Here is an 11,316-nt window from a genome sequence, read left to right on the forward strand (position 1 = left end):
TGCAGGAACGGTGCTGTGACCAATGTAACTCCCGGGAATTGAACCCAAGTTTCCAGGCAAAATCTAATTACCTTTCATCCAATGGGGATAACTCAGTCAGATCTTCCCAGAATGAGTTATATTATTTCAACTGGTGAAGACGTCCTGGAAATGATGTCAAAGATCATCCCCATATGGGATGTGAACTGGCCTAGTCCTGGACATCACCGGAGTCACCGGAGGACATCATCATGATGTCACCATGACGTAATTTGGCTTGCGGGGGGGGGGGGGGGCTCTCTCCAAATATGGAGATAAAGCCAAGTTCAGGACAAACTGCAATGAACGCCTGCACAAATCAGTGTTGTTAAACATGTATAGCAACAGTTTATTTATGTTGTGTATGACATCAGACCAAAGTTCGGGTCACCCCTATATATAAGGTGGCATAATACCGCCTTCTCTGCATTACTTATTTTCATAGGCTAATACTCTGTACTCAATTGGACATATCTTCCAGCCCAGCAGGCCTTACAGTACGTCTCATCACGGTCCATGTATACTAGCACCAGCGTTGACGATGAACCAGCAGCACTCCTGGAAGGAGTGATGTCTCGTTCTCCCCAGGCCAAGGTCTCATGTTCCGAGTGTCCATATATTCTCTCCCTCCTTGAACACATGAAGAGGAGCCACAATGATCTCTACCGTACAATACTGAAGGACTGTGGACTGTTCCACTCAGCAGCCTGTCCGCAAGTCACCGCCGCTGTCACTAGTCAGAACCAAGGCGACACAGACGTGCTGAGATCTTCCAGTGGTCAGCCACGTACCGAGACTTTAAGGCAGCCGGGCGAACCAAAGACATGGCATCGGAATTGCAACAGAGGAAAGAAAAGCTATCTCTGTGACCAGTGTGACAAGAGCTTCTGTCGGTTGGGTCACCTGACGTCACACCGGCGTGTCCACACGGGAGAAAAACCTTTCCACTGTCAACGGTGTGAGAGGAGTTTCAGTGAGAGAGGTAATCTGAACAGACACCAGCGTACTCACACTAGAGAGAAAAGCAGTTAAGTGGCCTGAACAAACACTGTCTGCACACTGAAAGAAGACGTTCCACTGTCAACAAACACACCAGAGAATCCACACTGGAGAAAAACCTCAGCACTGTAAAAAACAGTACAAAAATAGTTTAAATGGATCAATGGAGCAATTGAAGCAATTTCTCCATTCCTAAAATATGGAGAATTTCTCATCAATCCTCAGTGCACACTGTGACAAGGGAATTAAACGATCAACTCACGCACCGCACCTTCCCGCTTGTCTGAAACTGCTGTAGTCTTCCCATGTATTTACCTGACATCTGCGCTTTAAACGGCACTAGTATGCAGGAGAATAATTTACAGAAAGTACTACTCGTTCCGGCATCCTGGCGGGGATAATAAAATACAATAAAATAAATATAATAAGATAGCTAGACTTAGATTCTGGGGTGACCCAACAGCTGATCGGTTATAGGGCGCATATACCACATAGGCTCTTATTAGTCTTATATCTGACAGCAAGTCCCCAGTTTGATTCTCAGTTTGCCAGACCATTTCTGGTAGTTTCCTGTCTCTCACTGATCTACAAGTAGGCTACCACAAAATGTAATCTAAAAAATCACACATGTGTGAAGTGAGGGGCGCTCTTATCATCATACATCATCTCATTCCGGCCAATCACAATTTACGTCCTCACTTTTCCGTCTTCAATTTTCCGCCATAATTTTATCTTCAATATGTTACTTTGCTCAACCAATCAAATCATCACTATGGGGGTGATCAGCCACTCACAAGCCAATGTTTGTGTTCACACAAACCCAGAAAGCTGGGCATAGGCCCTCAAAAAATACCTTGTAAACATCTGCATGGGTCTCTGATTGATGAATTAACACACATATCTAAACAAGCCCAAAATGACAGTCATATTACCAGCTGCACGCACGCACGCACGCACGCACGCACGCACACACACACACACACACACACACACACACACACACACACACACACACACACACACACACACACACACACACACACACACACACACACACACACACACGCACACACGCACGCACGCACGCACGCTAGTGGGTTGTTGCTGGCTACAATGCTATCCCATTGGCTGAGAGGTCGGCTAGAGACAAAAAAGTGTCTGGTTGCCTATAGAGACGAGGCAGCCAATCAGGACGATAGGTAGTCAATACAGCAGCCAGGTCGAGTGGGCGTGAAAGCCAAGCAGAGATTGTGCAGGGGTTGTGCTCTCCCATGCAGGTGTTTAGGAGACGTGCTGGGGGCGGGGCTGTGATCCCCGGGGAGACTGCTAGAGCTGCTCAGTGATATTCAATTGATTTCGGCGTAGGGCAGATCTCAGGTCTCTGTGGTGTGACACTCGAGTCTATAATTGAACCGTGAAAGATAATAATTCGGCTTGAAGTGTGCCGGGTAACCGAGACATGCTAGCGATATTTTACCACGCAGTCAAATCGAGGGTACAAATGCAACCAAATGGACGCCCCTTTACAGTCCTGGTCCACGTGGTGTAGCCACACCACAGCCGCGGCAGATGTAAGCTGCCGACAAGCAGTGTGTCACCCGGCAGTGATATGCACTAGCCAATGGAACAGATGCAGCCTGCAGGCCATCTACGGGCGGAGTTTCAATTGTAGTTTTCTTCTTTCACAGACCCAAACGCCCCTGGGAGGGACTTGTGAATGTCGAGGGATACAGGGAGATATCTGGGCACCTCAAAGTAACATTGTCTGTCCAAAATCGTCTGAAGTAATGTAAAGCAGTGGTTCTCATGTTTGCTTCAGATCACCCCTGTAATCTTTTCATCCATGGCACCCCTGGCTGAATTACATTGTCATTTACTGTAACTGATCCTTGATGACATTGAAAATAACTTTATACTTTATAAAATAGCCCGTTCTCTTCAGCCTCCACAGCCCTTCTCATCATCATTAACATAATCCTTCTCCGTGGTGGTCTAGTGGTTAGGGTTTGGTGCTCTCACCGCCGCGGCCCGGGTTCAATTCCCGGTCAGGGAACACTGTTTTATGATGAATTCCTGTTCTGTTCTTTAACTATATAGAAGTGTCTATTTGTACGTCTCTAAATGTTTTGATGAATTGAACAATGTGGACCCTGTTGTAAACAAGTCTTTGTATTGAGTTTGTGCTTGAAATGTATTGTAATTCTGCAAACTGTTAATAAATATTTAAATCAATCAATCAAAAATCTCCTTCTCCTTCTCACCGCCGGGTGACACACTTCATTTTTATGCTTGTCGGCAGCTTACATCTGACGCGGAGGAGAGCGTCAGATGTAAGCTGGCCGTCGCGCAAGTCGTCGAAAACAAAACTAGTGTAGCCTCAGCCGGGAGGCGAACCCGGGCCCCCCGTTCCAAAGGCACGTACGTTAACCAGTCGACTAGACTGTCATGACTCAATAGCCACGTAGCAAAGCAGCACCTATATAGCCTACACTTGAATGCGCCTGTCTGTGTCAACAGCTTGTCACTCACTTGTCACTCTCACGCCCACTTCGAAATAGAGGACTACAGGCCATAAATAGGCTTCCGTGTGCGTCTCCTGAGGGGACCACCCAAAGCCCCGGAAGAAGTCAAAGTGTCAGCAGCCGACAACCGAAAGTGTCGGCTGCGGAAAATCTTTTAGGCTACGGTGTGGACAGGCCCTTATGGTTCCACGTGTAGACTCTTCAATGTTTAACACTGAGGATTTTCCTGTGTAGTTGTCATTACAGCCCAAGAGTGGATATTGGTTTGTTGGCGATAGCAGTCATTAGGGATGTCTGTCTCTGTCTCTCTGAAGTCTGAAGGGCAAGCTGCAACACACACAGATGCACCGCACGCACACGCACCTCAACACGCACCTCAACACGCACAAAAACACACACAAACGTGCACACACACGCTCACATGCTCGTACCACATGTGGGGCACACACACACACACACACATACGCGCGCACACTGCCTGTATTGTGTGGGAGTCGTGTTGATCCGCCGAGCTATAAATAACCTGCCTTGGTGGGTTGTCGTGGCAACCAACAAACCAATGCCAGGGTGAGAACACTCAACCCCACAAACAGGGAATATAACATGAAATGAAGAGTTGGGAACCAAGGATGACGGGAGAGAGAAATAAAAAATAAAAAAGATAAAAATAAAAAAGAGAGCACTTAAGTTCTACAACCACCTAAAAGAAAGTGACCTAGATGCACTCCATAACAAGGCACTCACACACAGTGAAACTCTAGAGAGATGCCCCCTCAGCCAGCTGGCCCTGGAACTCCGGGCACAAACACAAACAGAGCCACGAGATAGAAAACCCATTGGACTAAACCAAATTATAAAACAGCAAAAGGAAAACTATCTGACACACTGGAAAGTGGCAACACAAAAGCAGAGTAAACTAGAATGCTATCTGGCCCTAAACAGAGAATACACAGTGGCAGAATACCTGAGCACTGTGACCGACCCAAAACAAAGAAAAATCTTAACTAGGTACAGACTCAGTGAGCACAGTCTCGCGATCGAGAAAGGCCGTCATAGGCAGACCTGTATCCCGAGAGAAGACAGACTATGCACCCACTGCACACTAAATGAAGTGGAAACCGAGCTACACTTCCTAACCATCTGTCCATTGTACCAAGACATCAGAGACACATACTTCCCACAGATTACAACCACACACGGAGATTTTGAAAACATGACCAATGACAAAAAACTCCCATATCTGCTGGGCGAAGTACAACAATGTGCAAACACAGCAGCAAGATTTGTGAGTTGCTGTGATAGGAGAAGGATATCAAATGGAACACAACCACCGTAAAGACTAATCATTGTGTATATGCCTGCACTATACCTGCATCGAGTGATCTTGAACATAGAAGTTGATCTATTGAAGAATCTGACAAAGTACATAATTTTTGTTTTTGTTTTGATTGTATTGCTGTATTGTTGTACTGTTCTTTCTGCTTTGGCAATGTAAACGTATGTTTTCTCATGCCAATAAAGCCCTTTGAATTGAATTGAATTGAGAGAAAAGAGGACCAGGGAGAAGGGGAGGGAGAAAGGGAAGAAAGGATAGGGAGGAGAGAGGAGGGGCAGAGAAGAGGACAGGATGGGAAGAGAGGGTGGGATGACGGAGGGATAGTGGCAGTAGGTGAGAGAGGAGAAGATGGGAAAGATGATTAGACTGGAGATGAAAAGATGAGAGAGAAGAGAGGGATGGAACATTTTGAGGGCGGATGGAGAGCGAGTGAGATGGACTGAGGGATGGGGGATCATCGTACAGCATCGTGACGTACAATTCTCCATTCTTTGTCAATGGGAATTTAATGTTTGTGTAGGACAAAGTTTGTGGACAGAAAAAGTATACAGTACATACAGTATAGCGAAGAAATATATAATCGAAAGAGACATCATACAGATGTGGTGATTATCGATTCACACAAAACTGCAGCATTGGTTTGAGATTGGATTACTTTAGGATTAATTTCCCTTCACTATTATTCTTTGTGGCTTTAAATGAATTTGTTCATGTCAAGTAAATTGAATGTGAACAATTCACAAATACCAATGTATAATTGGACAGAAAGAAATGTGCCGATTCAGTTGCTGTATGTCACAGTCGGTCACTGTACTGTACAAACACTAATCCACGCCATAAAAAGGTGGTGGATTTAATTTGCACTTATACAATTGAGATGCCATTCCCCTTTGCCCCCTCTTCCACCCCCCCTACCCCTGGTCCCCCACCCCTTAGTATCAGCGTCCGCGCAGGGCAGATGTTAGTGCTGTTGACCTACTCTCCGTCTGTATCCATCAACTATACCAGACTCATATAATGGCTGTCTGGCTGTATAATGTGGCCTACTGCTGTGTGAATAGACACTAATGCTGACATGAAGATTTAACAGGATCAGAGAACAGGGGGGTGGGGGTGGGGGGTCACAGGGGAGTATAGAGAGGGGTGGGAGGAGGAGGTGAGGGGGGAGTTGGATGTTTTGACCAGTGAGAAAAGGAGTACCGGAGAAAGAGAGTTAGAAGGAGGAGGAGGAGGTTGGAAGGAAAGGATTGGAAGGAGAGGAGGGAGGTTTAACCGGGAGAGAAAAGACAGCATATAAATAGAAGGGGAATATGATGGGAAAAGACGAACTGGGGAACAGAGGGAAGAGGGGAGGATTAGTGAGATGAGAGCAAAGCAACGCCGAAAAGGAGGGGTAGTGTGGGGGTTTCTTTGGAATCAGCCATAAATCATCACACCAGTTCCACTGTTGAACAAATGACACCAATATTATTCCGTTCTGATTCGGCCCATGATTCATTTTTTTGTATTATATAAAGGCACTGAGTCCCGAATTAAAATAACAAATATTATTTTACATGTATTAAGTGTTCAAAAATATCCTCTAATATATGCTCCAGATCCAGTGTCACAAACAACCAAAAATGAATCTCAGTAGTCAGTAGACTTGCTGCTTTGATCAATGCACATGAGCATGTTGCCAATCTACACCATCTTCAGCACTGCATGGGTATATATAGGCCTCTCCACAGGCTGGAGTCACATAAAATCAACCTAATGCTTAATGTTTAAATGTCTCAACAGAACAGTGCGCTGTGCTAAATAGAGCGTCGCAGTCCCACCCCCTTTCATGACGACGCCAGGCCCAGGAAATGATTCCCAATGCATTTTTCCCATAGACATTTCAAAAGGTATTTATTTAAAGACGGTTACGCCGCGGACAAAGCCAACTCGAGTCGTGACAACTCATGACAACAAACACAATATTTTGGACCAAACAAATAATTACAAAGAAGAAAAACAACAATAAAAAGTGTTGTAACCGGCCCAGGCCGTAGCGTAACGGTCTGGGCACCGGACTGGTAATCCAGTCGCAGTGTGCCGCGGGTTCGACTCCCGGACCCGACACGGCCTTTACTGCATGTCATCCCCCCATCTCTCTCCCGTTTCCTGTCAGCCTACTGTCTGTCCCTTCAAAAATCAATAAAAGGCGTAAGCCGCAAAAAGAAAAAAAAAAAAAAAAAAAAGTGTTGTAACCTGCCGCTTTTTTTTTTTCTTCTTTCTAATTATTTGTTCGGCCCAAAAAAAAGGTGTTTGTTGTCATGATTTGTCACGACAAGAGTTGGCTTTGTCCGCGGCGTAAACGTCTTTAAATAAATACTTTTTGAAATGTCTATGAGGAAAATGAACGGAGAATCATTTCCTGGGCCCTGGTAGGGGCAAGACTGCGACGCTCTATAGAGGTCGGTCAGCACTTTTTTTTTAACAGGTCTCCAGTGGACACACGCAGCCTATAGAGCGGCGCAGTCCCTCCCCCTTTCAGAACAACGAACGGCCCAGGAAATGAAAACGCAATGCATTTCCCCATAGGCAGTTTTTATTTAATTTATTTAAAGACCTTTTAAGCGTCGTACGAAGCCAACTCTTGTCGTGACAAATCATGACAACACACACAATATTTTGGACCAAACAAATAATTACAAAGAAGAAAAACAACAAAAAAAGTGTTGTAACCTGCCGTTTTTTTCTACTTTCTAATTCTGCAATTAGTCAGACGATAGGGTTGCTGTGTCTCCTTGTATATAGGTCAATGGTATATGGCTATCATACACATACAAACACATCCACTCTCACACTTTGACACACACATTATTGTACCTCTGTCTCTGTCACACTTTCTCTCTTTGTCACACACGCACGGGCACGGTTTCTGCCCAGAGTATTTTCATTGTGTTCCAATTTGATTACCTTCCTCAACTTTTCTATACTTACCATATTTCTCTAAAATGTAGCCTATATGAAAATGTCAAATTCATATAAAAATCACACCCGTGTGAACTGAGTTCACACACACACACACACACACACACACACACACACACACACACACCTCTCTCTCTCTCTCTCTCTCTCTCTCTCTCTCTCTCTCTCATTAGCAGGCAACAGAGCATGCTGTTTCCAGACCCACAGGAACGCACCTAGGGTGGTGAAAAACAACCATTCTGTTTTCGTGCTCATACCTATCTACCCAGCCAGCCAGGCAGGCACCCACACACATACTCACTTAAGGAAGTGGTTTGCACCACTTAAAAAGCCTTTAAAGATTTAAAATGCGTTTAAAGGTTGCAGCTCTACACGGGTCCTCAGAGGGGTTGTATTCCCCTGGCACACACATACAGAGTTGAGTTAAGGTTCCTATTTGTGTGATCAAATCAACATAGTAATGTTCAGGAAGCAACAGTCATCTCCAATTGAGAAGACTGACAGTTCACCCAAACACACTGGATATGACTCTCTCTCTTTCTCTCTTTCTCTCTCACACACACACTCACACACGCACGCACATACACATACAGTATAAATCCATGTTACAGGGGTTACAGTCTGGATCAAGTGTGTTACAAATGGAGGTCGCTTAAGGGCAGTGAAGTATTTGCTGCATAAATATGCATGTGAAATCATGTGAATATATCCAGACAACAAAATGCCTAGTGCATGTTTTGGGGGGTTGCATTAAAACTAAATATTTTTATATATCTGGTAAGATGCATGAAAAAAAAACATTAAATGAAAAACACAACAGGGTAATTTACATGCTAGAGGGGCTGGGCTAGCCAGTTTTTAACTGTAGGCACAAACCAAACACACAGATACAGTGTGTGTGCGTGTTTGGACATTATATATGCACACAAACACAAACATGCTGGCACAATTAAATCACCAGGCCTAATTTACCCATCATCGCACAGCAGACAACAACAGACTTCAAGAAGAAATCTGTAAAATCTGTCATCGTTGCACGACAATACAGTCGTGCAACAGAATATAAATCAGGCTTTAAACAACCACCACCAGAGTAAATGTGTATGTGTTGCTTGTAGCAGACACATGCTGCCTATGTGAGGATAAATAATACAAACTCACATTTGCAGAAAATAAATAATAGAGTCTTCTGTGTGGTCCTCATTGTCTCCTCATCTCCTCATCACTGTGTTGTTGTTGTCGCCTCTCCTCCCCTGAAGGACAGAATGTTACAGGTCACTGAACAGCCACAACTCCAGATCCAATGACCACTCATGTAAGCTTATGTTTATTCTGCACGGTAAAATCCTCAGTGTTCATTTAAACCCAAATGAGCCTGTGTTTTCAATCTTACTTTAACACAGGATTTTACTGTGTATAGGCCTCCATGTCTTATCTGAGTTATATCAGTTATATTATAGAAACCATTTTATAGTGACGATGGCTTAAACTACATAGGCACACGTTCTACACATTCTATACAGCTATATTCTTCTTTCTTTCTTGTAGACATATAACGTTTCTTTGACACCTTTTTATGTAGCCAATATAAAAAGGAGAGAGAGAGAGAGAGAGAGAGAGAGAGAGAGAGAGACAGAGAGAGACAGAGAGGTGAGAGCAGAGAGAGAGGAGGTACATACTATAAGCACAGTAGGCAGTATCATGAATATGTACAGTATGTGAAACTATGTTTCTATGTGTCTCTGAACAATGCAGCTCTGGCCTTTGGGAATAACCTGAATACATCAAACAGGGTTGTGGTCAGCCAGCCGAGGAAGAAGAACCACCGCGCACACATGGACTTGCACGCACGCACGCACGCACGCACGTCATCATCCACCGTACTCATTTGTATTGGAACAGACAGGACAGTCAGAGAGTGATCACACCTATGAAACTATGCTTCATTCAAGATTTATTTGCAATACAACGAGAATGTTGAGAGAACGTCCTTGCTCTTTTACAACAGAGGCACGCACGCACGCACGCACAAATACACATATACATGGATGCACACATGCAAACACACTTTATCGTGTCATACGGTACACACACACATATACACACTACACACAGCAAAGACCCACTGCTGTTCCTGGAGCAGCTACTGATACACATTATGGGCCCTTCAGTAACATGAAAGAGGCTTACTGTATCTGTTGCTCAAAGGCACAAGGCCTAGGCTCTTCGTGGGGGAGGCGGAAGGGGCTTACTGGAGTTATGGAATATTCTTTCATCCGTTTTTTCTTTTTTTTCTTCAGGTCATTCAACAAAATTAGATCTCATAAATCGTGCGTGATGAAAGAAATACCGTAAGACTAGATTTATGTGATGCAAGTGGTTTCATGCAACATTATGGCTACGCTTCAGATGGAAATGACGGAGCGTTGACATCAGACGTGATTTCTGTGGAGGTCATTTGTCGTTCCCCCCCCCAGGCTAACGGGTTGATAATGGTTACAAATAATCTCAACCACCACCAGCCGAACAGAGCAGAACAGAGCATGTAAAGTAAACAGCAGTGATTCATGCATGGGCATTGGTGCAAAGTTAAAGTACATTTACTCACATACACAGTACTTAACGATGGAGTGCCGTGAGTTTTGTACTTTTTCTGTCTATGGAGTTAACATTACTCTAATAGACCTCCAGGTGTTTTGTATGTGACTATAACATGGAGTTAACATTACTCTAATAGACCTCCAGGTGTTTTGTATGTGACTATAACATGGAGTTAACATTACTCTAATAGACCTCCAGGTGTTTTGTATGTGACTATAACTTGGAGTTAACATTACTCTAATAGACCTCCAGGTGTTTTGTATGTGACTATAACTTGGAGTTAACATTACTCTAATAGACCCCCAGGTGTGCAGGTTATAATATTCAAAAATGTCTTCCCTGGTTTCTTCCGGAAAGCTGAAAGCCTTTGAGTCAAAAGGCCCAATCGAAATACACCACTTTAGTGACATCATAACCCTATAACCCCTCATCCCATTATCATGCAGCCCTATATACATTTGAAAATAGCCGATCTACAACTCACAGTGTGATACAGCTTGTAGATCTGCTATTTAAAAAATATTTTCAAACATTTTATACATTTGAAAAGTGGTGAACAATTAGTACTTTCTAGTTTTGGTAGTACTTTAAAGTGCATTTTGATACCAATACCAATTTGTACTTTCACTCAAGTAAATTTGGAATTCCGGACTATTCCTACATTGCAATATTAATACTTTAACTTAAGTAAAGAACGTGAGACCATTTTCTTCTCCCCACCACTACTGCATGCTGCTGTTCTGGTTGCTGGGTGGCCTGACCTACAGACAGTTTTACATCAGTGATGAAGGTTGCGATGCATTCAAGCTGTCAACACCTCCGATTCCAGAGCCCAGGGTGTGAATGTCACTGGGTTTTACTGTGTGCTGTCAACACCGT

The sequence above is a fragment of the Protomyctophum parallelum genome (genome assembly GCF_964188405.1).
Source record: "Protomyctophum parallelum genome assembly, chromosome: 21".
Taxonomy (NCBI): Eukaryota; Metazoa; Chordata; class Actinopteri; order Myctophiformes; family Myctophidae; genus Protomyctophum; species Protomyctophum parallelum.